Source organism: Salmo salar, chromosome 06 (genome assembly GCF_965601325.2).
Source record: "Salmo salar chromosome 06, fSalSal1, whole genome shotgun sequence".
Lineage (NCBI taxonomy): Eukaryota > Metazoa > Chordata > Actinopteri > Salmoniformes > Salmonidae > Salmo > Salmo salar.
Genome location: NC_138296.1, coordinates 47,659,675 through 47,681,793, shown reverse-complemented (window position 1 = coordinate 47,681,793; position 22,119 = coordinate 47,659,675). Strand labels below are relative to the sequence as shown.

Sequence of the window (22,119 nt, the reverse complement as noted above, 5' to 3'; positions counted from 1 at the left end):
GAACACGTAATGTCCTGGCCTGCTTGTATCACTAACACAATAACGAACTTTCCTATAGATTCGCTCTAATACAATTATGAGGTCCAGAGCGAATGGGTGGGGGGGTGGATAAAAAGCGATCCCATATAAGGACGTCAACAACAACAACATGGAGACGAGCTAGACATCAGTTTGGGTGTCCAATTTGTATTTTAGCATGGATAAAATTACAAATGGCGCCAGTAATACACACACATAAAGACATTATGTATCGAGACATGTGTTAGCCCATTTACAGATTGAAAAATGGCAATTATTGCATCAAAACAACACATGAGTAGTGCAATGGTCTCTCGTGTAGAGCCGTCGTCATTCGCCCATTGCCTTCCTTCAATTAAAAACAATAGGCCTTATACGTCTGAATGGCATGTCATAAGAAAAACACTTTATCAAAACATTTAGAAATATGACCAGATAGAATACAATCTGAGATTAGTTTAGCGCGGCAGTCCAATAACATGGGGATCCATGCCTCAGTACGAGCTGAAAATAAACGCGTACCCATGTATGAACATCAAAGCCCACGAAAACAGATAGCCCAAAAATGATTCCCCCGTTGCTTTGTAAATAAATATAAGAGAGGAAAATGAATCCGTTGGAGAGAGATTCTAAAGTAAAAAGGGGGGCGTCGTGGAAGGAAGCTTAAAGCATTGTGAACTCTTCTTGAACCGCGATTGGAGTCATATGGTCATAAATCACCGGGACACACTCTCCGCCATTCACAACCTGATAGCCTATTTCAGACCAGCTTACCTTAGCCTCTGACGAAGGAAGCACGGGCAGGCATCATATATTTTTCACATTCGGCCTCGATGTAATCAATAAAACGGGAGCTCTCCCCTTCCCTTCAAAAACTCGCAGCGAATGTAAATCCACCGGTATCTCGAGGACTGCTGCCCGGAGCCTGAGTCCGGGCGCTCCTGCACGGATCCCCTCGGCTTGGGAAGGGGGGAGACGGTCTGGCATGAAAGATCTGAGGAATGCTAGGGGGGCTGCGAATGGACAGGCAGCAAGCGCCTGGCTGCCCTGTCGACTGGTACGCCCTGCTCGCTGATAACAATGGCCTCAGATTTCCCTTTCTCTCACAGCGCAAACCTTAACATCATAATCCGAGCAGAGCCGCGGCTCGTCGCGAAATTTCCTCCATTGCATTTCCCCCAATGCGTGTGTTTCTCTCGGTGGTTATTCTCGCTCTTCGTAGCTCTTTCGGTGGGTTATTGTATTATCAACACAAGGCCCTTGTGCAGCTATTTGTATATTGCGGGGTTGACTTGGAGCACCAGTCGCTGCTGTTAATCCCCATCAAGCCGCATCACCAGTGAAAAATTATGCTAATTGCAGACGTGCTGGACAGGACAGGGGCCTACAAGCGGAGAGACAGCGCCAGTACTTTTTGATTCACGTGTTTCCTGGTTAGGTGTCAAGCCATGGTAATATTGTTAAGTATATGAGAGGAGCCTCTGTTTTTTACTCCACTATATTAAATTACCAGGAAGTGGGTTTCCACAGCCGGCTCTCGCTTGGCTTGCGGCAGAAACCGAATTCTGCCTGTATTGTTAATGTTTCAACACATCTCTCCCAACACACCCAACTAGTGTAATAACTAATGCGAAAAATGGAGGCTGGTGGGGGGCTCAGGGAACAGACAACAGGCGCACTTAGAAAACGAGGGAGGGGTGTAAAAACAAATCAGTAAAAGGGGAAAAAGAAGAGAAATCTGTGATATTTAACAGCTTGGACGAGCCGGTGCTACACCAACTTCTTAGAAAAACTTCGATAGCGAGTCCATGTTAAAAATAGAAGAAAGGGCTTCCTGTGTTTTTACTGTAGGCTATGTAGGACTTTAACACCCAACGGGAAGAGAAAAGTAAATCAGCAAGAAGGGAAAACTGAGAAGGAAACGAGGAGAGATCAACATGGAAATGAAAACACGAAGCCGAAGGTGTTTTACAGGTTTTTATATTCTCTCTTCACCACCTCTCACCATCTCTCCCCCCCTCCCTCTTTCTCTCACTCTCTCAATTTTTCACTATCTTCTCTCCCTCTCTCTCTCTATTTTTATTATTCAGGACACTACCCCCTTCGTTTATGGCTACGTAAGATTTATGACTTCTACCACACAGGACTAGCTGTAAACAGCTACTTTAAAAAGATGCATTTCGTGTGGGAACTTGAATAGAGAGGATCACCAACGGTGTAGGAAGAAGGTAGGAGACAAAAATGTAGGTGTCTGCAACTTTTATCTGCCTGACATTGTTCTGGATTTGCAACTACTGCTAAATGGACTAATGCAACCCACGTAAAAGATTACTAATGAACTAAAAACCCAAATGCTCCAGTATTTTGTATTAACAACTGGTTTTCTTTCCATGACTAAGCACATACCGGGGAAGACAAGTTACAATTTCTGAGTTATGGCAAGAGAAGAATCTATACGAACATGATTTTTGGGATTACAACATGCCGGTGCTTGTTAGAAGATTGAGGAAGAGTAATTCCGTTATTTCCATAGGATGACTTAGATGCGTCGTCTTCCTGATACATTGGAGTTGACTGAGTCATGGATATACTATTTCAACGTTGGAATATATGGACAGATTTTGGGATGCAAGGTTTTCCTTTTTCCTGCAGTGAACATTGCAACCAACATATTACATAAAGAGACTACAAACTCAATGAGACTTTTCGTTGGGATTTCCTATTTTGTTCACGAGAAGGATAGCTTTTTAGGTGGAAAGTGTTTTGAATGTGGTGTATTGTTTTTTTTCAAGGGTAAATGCTTGTGATTGTGTGGTGAATATGCCATCGAGTGTGAATGTATGTCATTTAAAATGTATTGAGCGTTGTCTACTGTATTCATATGACAGACCCTTTACACTGAAAGACATAGCCTATCTACGTATATATATAGAACGTGTTCGTTTTCCATTTGGACAATAGGACATTGCCACCTCTTTGCTTATTTGAGTTATCCTATGATTCTTCTGTCACACATGCTGTAAAGAAGAATGCTGTTGCATGACTAATCTACATAATGCTACACACCCATAGTTTCATCATTCATAATACCCCCCCCCCCCCCCCACAGATATTACACGATAGCATTCATTGCATCATCGATAGAAGAGAGCACAAGCACACACACACACACACACACACACACAGGCACCACCATTTTGACAATGATTTTGATTTATCTGTGGTGCTTTATGCATATAGGCAAAGAGATGTTTATTTGTAAAAATAAACTCAATTGAAAAGCTCATACTTATATTCCAATGCCTCAGAAATATATCACAGGCCATTCTCAACAGGATACGTGTATGCCATATTAGAGAACATTATGATACACCCTCTTGGCCTCGGAAATGTTTACCGATTATGTGAATGTCTTATGCAGACTAAATCATCACTGTTGAATGTATGCAATGTATGCATACTCCATTCCAATAAAACATATTCACTTTCAAATATTTCAAAGTACGTTTTCTTATGTTAAAAAAATATATATTATTTCAAATATTCATCGAATAGATTACATTCAGCAGCACATCCGTTTTTCATTCACATTCATAATACCGAACAAATAATCATTTGCAATGCTTATATACTTGTAATAGGGTGACTTACCGGGATTATGTTGTTTTTTATCACTGGATTTTATGCAAGAATATAGCTTCCTGAAGGCTTGAGGGAACTGCAGAGGGGGGAAAGAGAAAGATGCAATCAAAGGAGGTCGTAAAAAATCCAATACAGTGCATATGACCTCTTGTCTACAAATCGAACACACAGGCAACCTGAGAGTTTACCACAGGTGACAGATATCGTTAACCTTACATTATTCTCGTGGAACCGCGGAATAAATGCAAAACCAAAGGATATAATCCAGAGTGTTCTCATGAGCCCATTGTATTGATTTCAATTATCTATCAGATTACATACCATATTTCCCATTATTTATTTTGGAGATTCTGTAATCTCGCGCAGTAGGCCTACATATGGAGCAAGTCAATCAATCCACACGACAGTGAGGTTCATGTTGAATAAGTAAACTAAAATGTTCCCGCAATGTTAATAAATGGAAAAGCAATTGTGTGGATATTGATGTAATGTTATTTTCCTTCAAGGTTGCTCGTGTAGCAAGCACGAATGAAGAATACATCAAAAATCATCCATAATAGTAGGCTAGTTGATGCTATGTTGACAATGACTCATTTATTATAAATGTAGCAATTAAATAATAGCCTACCAATCAAGGCAATAGGGATCAAAGTATGTTCTAATGACAATCATATTCTAATAGCCTAATAACAACAACAACAACAATAATATCCATAGGCTAATAATAAGGAAAATAATGAACACAATAATACTAGGGGGGGGGGGAAATGATAATTATTATAATAAAGATAGCTATAAAGGTGAGAAATAGCTTACAAAGTCCCAATAAACGAAACAGTTCAACGAATGAAATCGAAAATAAACGAAAGTGTAGCGCCCATCGAGAAACACCGTAAATAAAAGCCCCACCATTCTGGGAAAATAATCCCAAAGTCTAGGTAAATGTTGCACTATATCCAGTTCCAGAGTAAAAGTAGACAGAAAATGGCTTTATCCAGAGACAGGGCCGGAGGAGAAATTTAATCAAATGGCCATGATGGTCTGCATAGTAGCTCTTATTAAAAGTGGAATAAAAACGTTGGACGCTCTCGTTCGCCGGCTCCTGACAGCTACCCCAAACACATAAATCAAAACGAGGATTCCCCGACCTCCCCGACTTTGCGGCCTATAGCGATATAAAGTTATTTATTGCATCCCCGCACTCACGCACAGCATTGGCTCGCTTCCATTCCCGTTGCCCCGGTTTTTACTCCACTTCTACCCTGGTAGTTTTGAAGATGTTCAGCACCGATAGCTCCCTCGACCCGGAGCCCTACTGGACTAACCTAAAGTTACCTACAAAGTGCAGGGTGCTACAGCCCCCGCAGCTAGCAACGCTGCACGCTCAGAACAAAGGGAGGAGGCAGCTACAAAGCAGAAGAGCTGATGAGCCAATTTTTTTTGGTGGAAAAAGGTTGAAAGAAACCACGGGGCGAGGAAATTCAGAAGAAATGACGACTAACCAAGCACTAATTCAACGACAATCATCCAAAAAGCCTGGCATGTGCTAAGGGCTATCAGAATAACGGAGACAAACAACATAGGGATTTGGCTGGTTCGTTTCTGCACGGGTTGCAACAAAGGGCTCCTGCATAATTGATCAAAATGCATATTAAGTGGATGCACAGGCATTAGGGGAATGGGGAATGCTTGCCTACTTGGTCATTTTCTATCAAATCTACGCCAATGATCAAATCCCACACCCCTGTAGCTCCACACTAGAGCCCCAGTACACAAATAGTTTCTCTCCAACTTTATTATCAACTATTTTTTTCTCCCCCCCACCCCCTCTCTCCCCTCTCAACACTCCGTTAGCGGTCCTTTCACCAGCCTGCGTCTAGCCATGTTTCCCTCACACCCTCCGTGGCCATTCGTTTACCGAAAAACGGTTCTCCAACATCACTACTTCTACGTGCACCATGTTAATGAACACGAGCTGGGTGCAAAACACCCGAAATTAACAGGCATGCAGCGGGGCTACATCTCGATGTGACGGATTGGCGTTCGGTTTTCCAAGTGACCTTTGCGTTGAAGAGCAATAACTCACCAGATTAATGATCAATCAACGGAAGAAGTCTACTTTGGAGTCCTCTCTTAATGTATTATATTTATGTATTAATTCGGGCCTTGCTGTCCAAGGATTTCAAAGAGGCAGCATGGGCTTCTGGAAGTCAGCGAAACGCCGACATCCCATTTGTTGTGTAATTACCAGGCAGTTGTTAACAGCAGAGTTAGTGACTGGGCGAAAACACAGCCAGCAAGCAACAATAAAGTCCTTTCCGAATCCAAAATAATGCCCCGGTATCATGCGCTCACGTGATGCGCGTAGCTCAACATACTCTGGTTTTGATATAATTGTGGCTACTCTTCCCCCCTTGTTTGATGCCTCCAAAACGACGGAGAAATATATTTTCCTTCACATTTTCCGGATTGGTTGCTTCTCTGACTTTTGCCCCATTTTGCAAGGCACCACCCACCCCCAAAATTAAATTTTTCTTCCAATCTCTGGGAGGGTGTCGTTTTCATCGGGTCCATTCGCCGAATTCCGCCACCTTGAAATGCAATGAGGTCTAACGACTGGCTTCCCAAATGGCAAATGACAAATTGTTCTAAACGAAGAGAGACATGATAGATCTTATTTTCTCTCCCATTCTGCCGGATGACATGAGACTTTCAACACCATGGACTTAGTGAGAGAGACCGGTGGGGATGCGAGGCCTCTGCCTCCAATCTTTGGGTGATAAAGGGGGTTTCTGCACTGCTCACTGGGTGACTGGTGGAGCAAGGGGGCATGGTTTTACACCCACGCAGATAGCTCTCTACTAAAGATCTCCGGATTACAATTCAACTCCCATTTGAGACCCGGTGACCTGCGCGTTATGTCTGCATCCCGTGGAGCTAGTTGTGATTGCGCAAGAGAACCTACGCAAGTTCAGAAGTGGTGTGCCCGTGTTTGAATAAGAAACATGGGCAAATATGTTTAGGCAAGATTAGCTCGTTGTGCTTTTAGAGTGAATGTCATTAGGTTACGTTCTTATGGTGGTGTTATAGCTAAATTTACTAGGTGTTTAGTTCGTTTGTTCACCTCATTTGTTGAAGGTGCGAATGGAGAGAGAAAGGTGCCAATGGAGAGTGAAGAAATGGATGCCTTGCTTATGGCATCAGTGCCACTGACTTCTCTGCATATGAGGGACTTTAGCATATTGGCTTTTGGTTGCAGAACATAGAACGTCTTCATGTTCTAAATGCTCAACAAGGAATCCCTTCCATCAGCTAGTTTCATTGAGAGATCAGGGTTAATCTTTATGAGAGAAGGGCTCTAGGTGGTAATCTTTAACCGAGAATTCAAAGAGGACACTGACTTGGAGACGGCTGGGGTTGGGGGGCCTTATAGGTCACAGGACCCGTTCTGTTCCAGGGAACTAAAAAGTGTCAACCTCACCAATATGTGAGGATGGGGTGGTGTGACCAGGCTTTTAGTGAATGAATGGTTCGATTTAGTCCTGCAAGGTTTTACTGGAACCTGGACCTATTTTCAATATAAAAACGACTTAAATTGAACGTTTAGATTTTCATAGTACCTTTTTGACATTTAATATGTTTCAGAGATGATGCTAGTGATTGTTGTGTTGCAGAGTGATCCAAGGCGTCTTAAGCAGATGCCACTATAGCAAATAACTTGCATAAAGGTCCTGTGGATGCTATCCCAAGCAGTCAGATATTATATACTGACAAACGGTAGTTTTACTTTCCCTTTTTCCATTGGAGCTTGCCTATATTGTCAGTGATGTATGATAAAATCAATGAAATCATGGCCGCTTAGACTTTTGTGGTTTCATTCAGTTTTCCATCCCATGACGCACAAACTGCCAGGTCAAGATATCCACCGAGCTATCCAACTAATGGTTGATATGCAGTACAGCCTATAGACAAAGTGAGTCTATAGAAGTCAATGTGTTTTATAGAAGTACAGTGGGATTGTCAAAACATGGTCGTCATGTACTGAGATAACCAATGGACCAGGTTCAAATCAAAGTGTATTGGTCGCGTACACAGTTTAGCAGATGTTACAGCGGGTGCAGCGAAATGCGTATGTTATTAGCTCCCAACAATGCAGGAAAATGTCAAACAGGTACACAAATAATGAAATAAAATGTGTAAAAAAAAACCAGAAACAACAACAACACAGGTGTCCCGCCTATGTGGGTGTCGATTGTTTGGTTTCCCTTTACGCGCAGCTACTTATTGTAGGTTAAAGAAGCTATAATTGGCATGCTGTTCGTGTAGCATCGTTGGTTCCTATATAGTTGCAAGTCCACGTGCCTTGTAGATGTCTTTCACTGACATCTTGCTCGTGTTTATCTCGAGGGTAGTCTAGATAATGCATGCATAGATAATGTTTTTACAATGTGTACTTGTAAAATGGCAGTTGCCGATAATCGGTTTGCAATGGTTTTACATTGTGCAAAGTTGACATTGCATGTAATAGTATTTTTAATTGACTGCATCTCTTGCTGTACAAAGTCCTCTAACACCATTTATTTTCATATTCTTGTAACATTAGCACATGTTGTTAGTGAGGTTGTGCGCCATATTCCTTTATCTATCTCAATATTACACGGATGGGTAATTTAGAATAGAAACAATATGTTTCATCGACTCGAAGTATTTGGTGTTTGCAGATGTACAGACCGAGACGCATGGGAAGCAAAATGAGCAATTACGGTATAGGCTCACAGAGGGCCTCTAAATGCCTATCTTACTATTATCGGTGAGCTCTCGAGGTCCTCTGAAGTCAACACGTTCTATTTTACACGCCTATAGGTTAGCAGTTGCAGTATGAAAAACAAGATCTTTCAATTGCCCATGAACCTCCAGGTCGTGTTCGAATTAATAGCGCTAATCTACATTACTTCACATTGTCTAAAACGCCATTTGTAGGTTTGTGTGGCGCACAGGTTGTTCCACAAACAGCAAGAATGAAAAATAATAACAAAGATAGCCCGTCGTGATGGGCTTGATAGTACATTTGGATTCCTAGGGAGACGGAAAAGCCGAGGCTAAATTGGGAGCAGCTAGAGTAAGCAATCCTTTCACACGGTCATAAATCAGCAGCACATGCATCTTCTTTTTACACCTAGCCATCAGATCCATTCACGGCTCACCCCACACCGCGAGTCCCCCACTCCACTCTCTAAACATCAGATGCACCGCACTTTACGCAATGAGTAAACTTTTAAATGGGGGTGTGGGAGCCCAGATATTAATGCTTGACAGAGAAGTAGAAAGAAGAAGAAGGGGGGACAGGCAGGGAGAGGTAAAAAAAAATGCACTGAGATGGAGAGAATGGAGAGCGGGTGAGGGAAAAGAGAGAGGGGAGTGAGTCTCCCTTTAGCCCTCCTCGGTTACCTATTCGAAGGCATCTGTCTTCGGCTATTCGAAAACACAAAAGTTTGCGAGCTCAGGCACACCCAAAGATGGGTCACACAACGGATAATTAATGACTTGTCTACAGAGGAGCATAGAACACTGGGAAGAGCCCAAGCATCCGGCGTCAGTCGATGCCTGAAAACCTTACCTGACTTCCAGCACTTCTGTGGGTCTCATGAGCCAAGCTTGACCAGCGTTTGCGCGCTTATCTACTGTAAACGCGCCTGGAATATATCGTTTTTTGTTTTTTGGTGACCTTGGATGAGTTATGCGTAATTTGGTAATGGTATCTTTCCACTAAACAAAACAAAATAAGAGAGTTTACATGGCAGCTTTGGAAAGCTATAAATCCTCAACCGCGAGCAGGACGGACTGCTCACAACACATGCGCGCGCGCACCCATCAACACGACGGGGTCTTCCGAGCCCGAGTGCTCCCGAACATGGAGCCCCCTTTGCACTTCCGTACTCTTCGAACCCTGCATGCGATTCCTTCGGGCTTAGCAGTCAGCAGCAGGCGATAGATTCCACCTCTACCCTCTACCTCTTTTTTCCGCCTATAGCTGCTTGCGTGGAGCGGGGTGGATTGACACGGTGAACTACTGAACCAGTGGACTGACAGGACACACAGGGTGGAGAAGGCAAAGGGGTTCGTCTGTCCAATAGGGATCTGACTGCACGGCTGCGAGGCCGACACGCGGGCCATATGGCGATTACAACCTGCGGGCTTCTGCAGGGGTGAACGTGGTCAACCTCATTCCGATACTGCCATTTTCTTGCCAGAGTTAAATTCATTTTTAGGCTGGGGGTGGTTGGCGGATAACGGATAGTATGTTCTTCACGAATGAAATAGGCTTGCATCATAGCAGGGGATATGAAAATAAGTTACCTCTATCTTGATAGCTCTCACCCTGTGATTGTTTTTATTGCACTAACGTTTGTAAACGTCGATTATTACGTTTTAGAATTTGTGACTAAGTCGGATGCACTTGGCTTTGTTTCTTGGCTGATCCTTTTTTTGCGTCCTAGTGTTATCTGCCTACGCTCAGACAACACACACACACACACACACACACACACACACACACACACACACACACACACACACACACACACACACACACACACACACACACAGAAACACACACACACGCACACAGGGAGAGAGAGAGGGAAAGAAATGGAGAGAGAGGGATAGAAAGAAAGGGGGAGAGAGAAAGAGATACAAGGTATGGAGAGGGAGGTAGAGATACCCACACGAATAGTGGGAAGTTCAATTATACTGATGCAAATGTGCCACGATAGTATCCGAGTTATTTTGAGTCCTGCATGAAAAACCTTGCCTTTCTTCTGAACATTTCCGGCTTACCACTCTTATCGCTCCCCTGCATGCTCTTCAACCGGGTGAAAATTCTCCTTGCAGCCTCTGGATACGGTTTCACCGGTCATTTTTCATGCGCTTTTGAATTGCTGCTCTTGTAGATCATTATAAATTAGCGCGGGGCTTCATATTGATTTATTTCCGAAGGGGTAATCATTCCTGCATTACTGAAGGCCGGGGAAATACCTACCTGGCCAACCAATACCTACATGGCCCTCTGAAAATAATTAGGAGATTGAAATAGACTACTCACAAGGATAATAATAATAATAATACTGGTAATATAACTTAGGGGAAATAACAGCTATTATTTTCAAGTTTAAGACTCAAGTTTAAGACTAATCTGACCACTAGATTGATATTTTAGCTGTATTTTCACCAGCTTTTAATAGATGGTTTGGGGAGCTAAATTATTGTGTAGCTTTTGGGCAAGTCATTGAGTAACATTACATCGAAACTGTATTAGGCTACTAGTAATATATTATGTCAAATTTCTACTTAATATTATGGCTAAGGGTGGTCAATGTGACTGAAATAAAGAGGATACATATTACGCTTATGTTTTAGTGGATAAATGCAAGATATGTTAGATGGTTAGATTTCCATTGCGTAAAAGTTAAACTAAAGCTTTCGATATTTGTTTACAATGACAAATATTGCAATTATAGAGCTAAGTTAGATCGAGGTTAGGACAGGCTTTAGAATGAACAGTTCTCCTCTTGTTTGGATATATTAAAACAATCCCATTGCTTTTTGTGGACCTCTTGTCCAGGTTATTATTTGGTAGATACATGTGTTACTTATTTACGCGTAAATTAATGATTAATGGTACGTCTTTTGTTTTTTTTGTCCACAGGAGAAGTATTGTGTTCTAGTGAATCTTTTGTCGCCTGCAGTGTTACGTACCATGCATGCTATTTTATGTAAAGGTCCCGTTATTGTTTTTATACTACAATGAGTGAAGTAAACAGTGTCGTAGTCTATCTATAATTGTAAAAAGGAAGTGCAACAATTGAATTTAAGCTACCTCCAAAATAATAGTATTATAGAGCCACCATTTTCTTTATGTAAACAACTTGCAAAAAAACGGATGGAAATACATTTATCTCGATATTTTTGCTGTAGCACAACAAAACGAATACTTTGAGGTAAGCGAGAGAATATTCTGGAGAAAAGGGGCTATGTTTATGAATGGTGTATTCTTGGAGGGTCGCGCCTTTTTGTGAGAGAAGGGCTCAATATGGCTGCCATATATTTGTATTGTTCCCACCGCTGTTGAGCGGGAAGATGCGCTCGTGCTGCCTTGTCTCTTATGCGTGGGATTCTAACGACCTTGTCCGGGACACAAATGATAAACAATAATCAGACACACTTACGCATACATACATAGAGCCCTATAGAGATATACATATACAATCTGGACGCCGTGAATCAGTTGCAGGTTGCTGAAAGGTTATGAAGTGCAATAGCCTATCCTATAGAATCGAACCGAAGAGCCATTCAAACAAACGGCCCACTTTCAGCTTTCAACCTCTAGTTATGGCAGGGAGGGGAATATAGATAATTTGTAATAGTATTATATTGATGCTATTATAGAAGCCTCATATCCCACTGTTTCTACCATTACATGCTACTTACAAGTGTTACTAATAATCTATTTGTAGCCTATTTACGTGTATTAGAGCTGTTGCGTAATGCTAATAGTTTATTTTTTACTATATGTTATTAGCATTTGTCTTGGCACCATGATTATGATGCACAATTGTTTCCAACATAATCTGAGCACCCAGCCTAGCTACCCATCTGACTGGCATTTGTAATAATTTTTCCAACGCTGGGCTGTCATTGAAATCAGACATGAGGCGGTTTCAGTGAACAACGGTGATCTCTTACGCGCACAATGTCCCCCTTCTCATTGCCCCCTGAGCGTCCACCGAAATGAGCTGGAATATTGTTTTTGACACAGCGCCCGACAACAAGGAGCGCCGCTGGAATAGACATTTTGAAAAGTGCTGCCCCTCGCTGCTATGCCCATGAATATTTGATGGGAGCCACAGAGTTGTTCTAATTTTGTTACACAAAGGTTTACACTAGCGAGGCGAAGGGGAGGATTGTGGAAGGAGCCAGCCATGGTAATGACATTTAAGCTGCTTTTGTATTCACGAATAAAAAGAAGCACTGGATTATAAATATGTATAATTATTATTATTAGGCCTATTATTAGTATTATCCTACAAAATACTGATTTCATTATCTGTATTGTCATCCTTTTCGAACCAAAATGTGAGTAAAACATTTTCAAGTGGGAAACTGTTGCAGTCTTTGTCTTTGTAGTTTCCTCTTTCAATAGCATCAATGCACCATACAAACGTTATATCCACACCAAAACAACGTTAACACGTCATATACAACGTTTACTACGGTTAGCCCAGAAAATAACATATCCCAACCCCCCCCCCCACCCCACCCCCCCACCCCCCCAAATGCCACCACAACCAATAAAAATGGTGCCTGTGCTAGATGACACAATAGTACAGTACACCAACAGTACACCAAATAATAAACAATACCATCTGCTGTTTACTAAACACCCTCATATACAGGTCTCATTGTGCGTTATGATGAGATTCAGAAATATAAGCTACTGACATAAGTCATCGAATGTTGCATCATTTCAAGGTCGAAGAAAATCCACAGAAATTTAAACGAAAAAATCTGTCGAAAAATATTCTAAAAGAAATCCTCCAGTCCCTTTAGCTACAGTGAGTCGATACTATGCTCGTCACGCCACCCCTCTATACAACACTTCCCATCTAGCTAAATTATAGCCTACTCTTCTCCTAAGTTTGTATTCCAATTAAGTTGTCTATCTTGTCCAAAAAAACGTTTGGAGCTCAGGTATTACACCTCTGGCTATGAATAGGCCTATGGTGGCGAGCTCCGGCGCTTTTATTGAGATTCAAATGGCGACGAGGCGTTCCCGTTTTGCCAAATTTAAACAAATCTTCCCTTAATTGGTCATCGCATATGCAGTAACTCAAGACCTCGAGCTACTTAGCCTTCATATTAGTCGCTGATCCATTGCCGTAAATCGCCCGCAATAATCAACTGCGGGGGGAGAGAGGAGTGTGAAAAAGGCAAAAGCTTTTCTCCACCGGCGAGAGACAAGAAGCACCGAAAAAGCCAGAGTGAGAAACGAGGATCCGGGAATCTCTTCCTCATTCCCGCGTATCATCACTCGCCAATCATTTTCCCGAGAAATGATTTATAGTGGAGACGGCCATAAACAACACAACTCCCTCACAAACGCACAATGGCAGCCCGCTGCCGATGACACACATATCACTATAAATCAAACGAAGAAGCTGGCTGAAAAGAAGAGAGAGGGAGAGAGAGAGAGACATGCAGACATGAGCAAGACCGAGATGGGATGGGGGCGGATGAGAATAGTAATACGACTGCTTTTAAAATATATACATCGCTATCATTGCATTGCAATACAGTGCAGTACTATGACATGTAACGGCTAGTATCGTTCATGTAACCAAGGCTGAAGTCAAACGATGGGATGATGGGTGCAAACACATGCATGATGTCAAAGTACGGCAAGATGAGTATTTTTGACATATTTACCACAATATAACAAACAGCATATAATTCATTGACTCGGGTAAGCCAACAGCGCAGCAATGCACTTGCGTGGAAGTGGCGTCCCCGTTTCCGCTATACTCACAATGTCCACACCACGAGAGGCTCCCGTCCAAATTTGTTTTATTGCAGCCTGTGTGTGTCTCTCCCCTCTCTTTTTTTCTCCGCTATAGGTCTTGTTTTTAAAAGGACAGTTGAATTTCACGTCAGACACAGGGAGACCATGTCTGCGATATTCCTGACGAATACATATCTATTCTGCAACCTCTGCATTAATTATTTAATGAATCACGTGACCAGGAGGGGGATGGGGTACCTCTCCCTGCACGCTCGCGGGACCACTCTGACCCAGCACTCCAGAGCCCACGTTCTAACTTAAATCTTTTACAGACATATACAATAAAGACTAGCCTATAGGCCTACACCGTTTACTCTACAGCTCTTTGTGAATGGGAGAAATACGTCTTAGGCTACGTGTGTGCTATGTAGGCTACTAAAATAAGTTATGTTAAGTGGCAATACGAGAGAGATGACATGATACGAATAGAGGAGGATAGTGAAACTCTTGGGTGCGTTCGTTTTGTCTGTATTCCTTACCATCTCTGTTTATGTATTTCGAGATAAGGGTGTTTTTCTTTCGCTTGAAAACAAGCAATCCTTAGACTAAAAGCCACTTTTGTAATAGCTAAACTTGTTTGCTTGGTCTATTGTTGAGATGATTTATGTCCTATTATTCGTTGAAGTCTTTGTGGGTTTGCACAAATCTTTTGTTTACACAATAATTAAATACATTTTTGGCCATTCTGGAAGAAATGAAAACGATGCATACATTCTTTCACCCACAGCCAATGTCATAATAACCCTATCTTTACTGATGGCGATTCAATATGACACAATTGCTAAAAGATCAAAGAAAACAACGACCTTTTGTGGTATCCTTATTTTCGAATGACTTCGATCGGAGTTGTGAAGTGATAGCACACATAGCTGTGCTGACGAGCTCTCTAAATAGCAACCATCGAATTATTAACACATTTGGTGGAAGCCCGTGGCACGAGGGTGATTCATTTTTTCAGGGACCGTTGTGGAGCGAATAAAAGACAGGTAGCACGCGGCAGATAAGAGAGAGTTGTAATGGGGAGAGACCCTGCCGCAAGCACTTGGCAACAATGGTACCAATCCTTTGGTGTGCTCTGCCATTGCACACTCTCAGAACAATAGACCTGGGGCTGTGTCCAACAAACCCATGCAGCTATGTCTAAAAGAGAATCCTGAAGGTCAAACAATAGCAGGACTTGGTGCTGTGCCTGCGAGTAGCAGAGAACAACACAACACTGAAACTGCTTCCCTTTTTCCCCAGGAATATCGTACACAAGAAATTAAACAGCTTCAAGGGAAAACTGCACAAAAGGGTTTGATATCAAATGTAATTACCCCGAGGTATTTAAGAAAGAAACCAACGCTGTGTAGAAAAGCTATTTTGCGGCTATAGCTTTGCCCAGCAGCAGGTTCTTTGGAAATATTTGCGGTCGGGGGGAAATGTGAACAATGCACGCAAGATAAGCCTATATGCGGATGGCAGAGTAGAACAATACAATTGTGCATGTCAGATAAAATCGTTATTGTAGCTTTACTCGCTTCGATAAAAGCATAGGGGAGACGCAAAGGGACGACTGGGAAACACAGACATCCAAAACTAACAACACATTTCAAGGACTTGCAAAAGATTTCACACATAATTAAAATCAAATATTTGCAGGGGTGATAGCACTATTAATGATGGCTATAAAGCAATCTAATCATAGCAGGCCCATATAATCGCAACATGGATGACCACAATAAGAACAACAAACGAATACTACTCACAAAAGACTGACACCATATTCTGTAGGGCTAATTATAAGAGTAATATTAACACCACCAACAACACCAATTACTTAATGAGAATAATAGTGATGATCGCACAGGCCTAATAAAATACTTTTTTTTTTATTTGGGCGAAATACATTGCAAGAAAAGGTCTAAGAAAAATCCGTGATCGATGTGAACACCCAAAAGCCTTATCCTTGTAAATGATTAACCTAATCACTCTAGAATTGAATAAAACTGCACTTAAAACTGAAGTGTCCATTAAAAAAAACCTATTGAAATACTGTGTAAATAAAGAATAGCCAATCTGTGGCTTACTTTTGCTTACAGAAGACATAACAATAATAATAATAATAATAACAATAATACTATTCATCATCATCATCATAATAGTAATAAATGGTCAATAACAATAAATACTCTCATCAGAAACAAAAATCAAACAGCAGTCCATGAAAATCAAAGCTGAAGTTTGGCTATGTAAACACAACGTTATGCTAAAGGATAGGTTTATATGGGGTAGCAGAGATTGATTTACGAAGTCCAACATCCCAGACTTTATTGGGGATCGTAAATCTGTCAGAGCCGGCAGGACACACACAGCCTTTTAAAAAATATATATATTCTGCGAAGGACATGGACTCAATAGGACAGCATTCAGCATCCAGCCAGCATGTAACATAACCTAACATTATACTTTAGTTATTTTAGGTATGTTTCAATCAATACTGTAAGCTTCTGAAGAAAATTCTAAATCTATGGAAGCCAGTCTGAAATATGATAAAACATGGAGGTAGGGCTACATGATGAACGGTATCAAGCTACTGGCGTTGCGATAATAACTATAAAGATGAATTATGGATGCTGTTAGTGTATGTACTGTAGCCTTTGTATTGTATTGATGTATTTTATAGCTTATGCATGTATGTATGTACTGTCTGTCTTAATGTAGGCCTATCATTATTGTTGCTATTATCATTAGTAGTATAATTAAAGTAGTAGTAGTAGTAGTAGTAGTAGTAGTAGTAGTAGTAGTAGTAGGCTATAATAATAATAATAGTATAATTAAAGTAGTAGTAGTAGTAGTAGTAGTAGTAGTAGTAGTAGGCTATAATAATAATAGTAGTATCATTAAAGTACTACTACTACTACTAGTAGTAGTAGTAGTAGTAGTAGTAGTAGTAGTAGTAGTAGTAGTAGTAGGCTATAATAATAATAGTAGTATCATTAAAGTACCAGTAGTAGTAGTAGTAGTAGTAGGCTATAATAATAATAGTAGTATCATTAAAGTACTAGTAGTAGTAGTAGCTAGTAGTAGCAGACTATAATAATAATAGTAGTATCATTAAAGTACTAGTAGTAGTAATTGTAGTAGTAGTAGTAGTAGTAGTAGTAGTAGGCTCTAATAATAATAGTAGTAGGCTAAGTAATAAAGAGTAGTAAAGAGGCCAGCTAGAAGTACGCTATAGATAGGAGCAGTGCTATTATTCATTGCATTATCCATTAGTTATCATGCATTACTACCCTTGAAACCGAAACTTATTCGCTAAAATAGTAACATGGAACTTTCTGTTTATTTTCACATTCCGCATTTGGTGATTATATGATGAAACAGCATCATATTGAGCCACACATTCAGACATAGCCCACAAAGAAAAGGAAAAAGACTCCAAAGAGAAACATCACTATTCTAGGCAGCTTGTGCAAGTTATTGCGTGCAAACATTGTATGCACAGTGAATGTATGCTATTTCGGAGGCATTAGTGTACACAAAAACAACACCCTACACAGATAACAAAGTAAAATGGTATACTGTACTATGTATTAGTGGACAGTGGGTTAGAATGGGGGGAGGGTCGTTGCTGGCAGCAGTAACAACGGTGCTTTGCTTTACTTAATGTCTCCTTTAAAAAAAAGAAGAAAAAAAGAAAAAACGCTTCCAGCTTTTGCACACAAAGTGCGCGTGCGTTGGCTATATATCTCTGTGACTCCATGGCGCTGACCTCCGCTCAGTGGCTTTCCACAATAATAATTCATCAATGCGCGGAGGCTATTTGTTTCGCAATTAGCGGGGTGATCTAAAACAGGCACCGTACCACCGCAGCTCTCCAGGCCAAGCGGCAGAGGCTTCCAACAAATCTTGGAGGGGTTTTAGGTCCAATGAGGGAGGGAATGGGGCTGGAGGGAGACTGAGGGAGCATGATACAATGCAAGGCGTTGGCATACCATATAGTAGTCATATCTGGGGGGGGGGGGCAAAAGCCCCATGACTTCCTGTATTAAGCTGAAGCTGCTGAAATGTACAGTCTCACTCATAGCGAGGCCTATCAACGAGATGTGGGACACAACCCAAACGTCTCCTATAGCAACCAGAGGCTTAGCCGATATATTTGTGAATCTGAGGGGAACGAGAGAGGAAAATAAAGAATCCATGCAGCTAGATAGCTCTGGAGAAGGGTACGGCTGTCTGTTTTCTTAAGGCACTGTTTGGTTTACGTGGGTGTCTTGAGAGGAGATAGCACCGTGCCCCGAGGTTACAGTCACCTGGCCGTGGTGTTATGACTAACTCGCCCGGGGTCTTTGTTGGAAATGTAACATGGAGCACTGTGCAGTCTGTGAGGGGTCAAGGGGTACCAAGGGTCAGTCTGTGACTTCGCAACGGACCTAATCGGTCAGAAAACGTGTCCCCTGGTTGAACTCGCGCTCGGCCAGGCCATTCTGTTGTCAATTCCACCCATCGATTTTTTTTTCTCTCTCTGCCTCTCCCTTCGATAACAGTCCTTATATTTTTACCATTTGTTTCTGTTACTTTAACACGCATAATGCCACACAGGCCCGCAGAGGGAGCAGAAGCCATGGCGCAGAACCTCTGGCCTTTTTTTTTTTTTATACCCGCAGAGATTGATTTGCAGGGGTCAAGCAGCAGTGAATGCACTTCTGCAGGATCCGTGCTCATGTAAGCAAACTACTCAATGCAATTGCGTTGCAGAGATGTGCTACAAGTCGTTTATTTCAAGGTAAATCATTTTTTTGCGATCGGTATCCCCCCATTAATCGTTCTTTTAATTTTGGTTTGACCAATTGATAATCGAATTACTCATAGCCAAGCCTCTGTTGCATTTACGCGCCTGTATAAAAACGATAGGACTTAGGCTTCATATTCAAATTCAAATCGAACTGCCAGTAGCACTAAACAAGTATCTTCAAGAAGAAAAATATAAATAGGGCAATTATCGTACAGTATTCTAAGAATGTAAATATCCTAATCCTGGAAGAATGCGGTGCATTGTCAAGCGTTGAAGACAAGGATGCTGTCCACTCCAAAAGGCAACATTGCGCATGGGTGTGTAGGCCTATTACAAAGCCTATACACCCATATCCATATATATAATGTGCTAACAACATAGGCCTATTGAAATAAGCCACAAATGGAGAGAGCGAGAGAGGGAGAGGGTGAGCGAGAGAGACATCTAACATGTTAATACCATTTCAGAGGTGACGCTTGAAGCCCAAGAGAAGTAAACAGTTGCACAAATTCTCAGGAAAACGCAACTTAATTTCTACCCTCCACACCGATCACGGATACACAACAGCAGGGCTCCAGAAGTCCCCACACTATATCAAAGCGACCATAAAACCTACCCAGCCTTCCCCCGACCACAACAAATGCGCGCCCGCTCCCCGGCTGTGAAAGCAAGGGCTATAAAGCAATAAAACTCCAACCAAAGCAAACCAACGAAACAAAAGTCATTACCTTCGTCGCTGCCATCCTCGGTAATGCGGAAGATTCTCAATGTCGTTGGAATTCTATGAGGATTTTCTTCAAGGAAAAAAAGTTTTCTTGTGGCAAGACTTGGTCAAAAAGAAGGTAGTGGGTTGAGAAGGGGGGGGGGGGGGGGGTGTATCTTCAAGTGTCTTCCAAGACTCCTCTCCCCTCCTAGCAGAAGGTCCGTGCAGTTGTGCTGCTGAATGACAATGGAGGAGAAGAAGTGTTTAAAGAGAAGAAGTGATTAATGATTTTTCTGTATAATTCTCACATTTTTCTTGGCTCTGTCCGCAAATAATGGTGGGAACTTTTGGGGCCCCTTAGAAATCTGTTCGCTCCTATTCACGCTCCGAAGGCAGAAGGCTTATTTTTTCATATAAAGGATAAGAATAGAATTCTAAGGTGCATATTGTGTGTGATGTCACACGCAAATTCATTTATTTTACTATGCAAGTGTGAATATCACAACATTTGGACATAATATCACTTGCCATCTGAAAAGTATAGAGACACTGCCTAAGGGCCCTATGTGTGTGAGCTATAGACTTTAAAAAAGAGCACATTCAAGAATACTGTGAACGAATTCAATAGCAGGCCTTATCACATTGTATGTATTTCAATGGTACCGTGTGTGCATATTTGACTGGACTTGCTTCAATGTCTTGAGGCATAGCATAGGCCTGTAGGAAGCTGGAGGTTTTGAAAAGGCATTTATAAATATATGGTGAGAAAAAATCATATAAATGGATTGGAGGAGGCTATATGGCACAAGGGCTTACATCAACCAACAAGTAATAGAAAATCTTCTCTTTTCCACGGAATGCGAGAAGACCAATTTGAGCCCACACTTTTGTTTAAAGTTCAACACCCAAACAGAATGTTATTTTCTCCTGCTCTATATTTTCGATACCTGCTCTAAGAGAAGAAAATGAAAATTAATACAAGAGCCGCGCCTTACAAAAGAAGCCATTTGTCTTCTTGATTATCTATTTGGTTGTCAAGGTTTGAGCTATGGCACCGGCCCGCTCCTTTGTAATATAAAAGAAACCCACAGCGAGCCAGCAAACACAGAGAAACTGTTGTGCAAAAATTAGACTCATTAAAGCATTAAAAGCCCACGAGCCGAGAACCTATTTAACATTTTTTTCAAAACGAGGATCCATATTTTCAGGCTGTTTTCAGCACCAGCGAGCAGCGGGTGTGTGAGCACCGTTAAATTAACGAGAGAAGAGAGTGAAACGAAGGGGTTTGTGATTTAAAACGAGATTACCAGGGCATAATGTACCAGGATCACTCATGACCACAAGATATAAATCACCACGGAGATATTCAGTGATTTTTTAAGACAGGCTACATAGAAAGGCAAACGAAAACCCACCATGGGAGGGCGAAATTAAATTGAATAATTTTTGTTTTTTTTACACATCCCTTGCTATTAAAGGAGCTGGTCTGAAGAGAGCGACATATCTCCGTATCTTTTGGACCCATAGTATTGGGGAAACAGCGGCAGAGGGAAAGGAGGACACAAAGAGGATAGATGGACGCTTTTTCAAGCATTTATTACATTTCTATAGCTATTTACAAATAAAAAGTAGACACTGAGGAGAATAAGCAGAAAAAGAGCAACATTCAAATATGGAGGAAGAAAAAAAAAACATTTCGACATTATCAGCGACAGGACTGATCTTTGGAATGTAAATAAAGGGAACACATACAAATAAAATACCAAAAATGGCACATGGTGAGAAGAAAGCGAGAGAGAGAGAGAGAGAGAGCGAGAGAGAGAGAGAGAGAGAGAGAGAAAGAGGGAGGAGGGAGAGAGTGTGTGCGCATGTTTATGTGCCAAGAAAGGATACCAGATAGAGAAAGATAAAAGACAAAATTAACGTGTATTCAGTCATGCAATATACGCACCTTTTTTCTCTTTACAACCCTGGCCAACAAAATTGCTTAAATTATATTTCACTTACAAGAAATGAGTACGTTCGTATTGCAGATACTTGCCACAAAATTCAAATGAGCTTAACCTGTCACTTCATAACACAAGGCAAGAAGATAATGAACATAAGTACAACTGAGGTAATTATAATAACAAGGTAGTACATTGTAGTGCCGTTTTTATTTTACTTAGGTAGGTTTGTACCAGATTTTGGTTCATATATGTTTCTATAAGTCCAGCTTTATCATTCCACTGCGACGACTATCCTATGTTAATACCGTGATTTACCATCATTTTTTCAAATGCACCCTGTCTCTGCTAGAAACAAAGAAGGCAAAAGGAGTCCCTGTAAAAATGAACTAGCAACGGACCTCACAATCGTTGTCAG

At 41.4% G+C, this 22,119-nt stretch overlaps 1 protein-coding gene and 1 long non-coding RNA gene across 11 annotated transcripts in view; one reads left to right on the top strand and one right to left on the bottom strand.

Moving 5' to 3' along the window:
• hoxb3ab (homeobox protein HoxB3ab) overlaps window positions 1-22,119 on the bottom strand; it is a 57,915-nt gene that overhangs the window by 5,772 nt on the left and 30,024 nt on the right. For 2 of the 8 annotated variants that reach the window (XM_045719482.2, XM_045719485.2), the window contains exons 2-3: window positions 19,781-19,991; window positions 3,670-3,736 (exon numbers count right to left, since the gene is read on the bottom strand). The gene's annotated coding sequence lies outside the window, so the exon portion shown is untranslated. Of the gene's footprint in view, window positions 1-792; window positions 1,034-3,669; window positions 3,737-4,866; window positions 5,715-5,746; window positions 9,208-9,277; window positions 12,229-14,242; window positions 14,408-19,780; window positions 19,992-22,119 lie in introns of those variants that run through there. The other 6 variants (XM_045719489.2, XM_045719483.2, XM_045719488.2 and 3 more) reach the window with 6 other exon arrangements.
• LOC123743450 (uncharacterized) lies at window positions 1,773-3,510 on the top strand. Of its 3 annotated transcripts, none has more exons than XR_006770242.2 (3): window positions 1,773-1,981; window positions 2,109-2,246; window positions 2,418-3,510. It is a non-coding gene; the product is annotated as an uncharacterized LOC123743450 (long non-coding RNA). The 3 variants fall into 3 exon arrangements; XR_006770244.2 differs by having other exon boundaries at window positions 2,109-2,261; XR_006770241.2 differs by having other exon boundaries at window positions 1,784-1,992.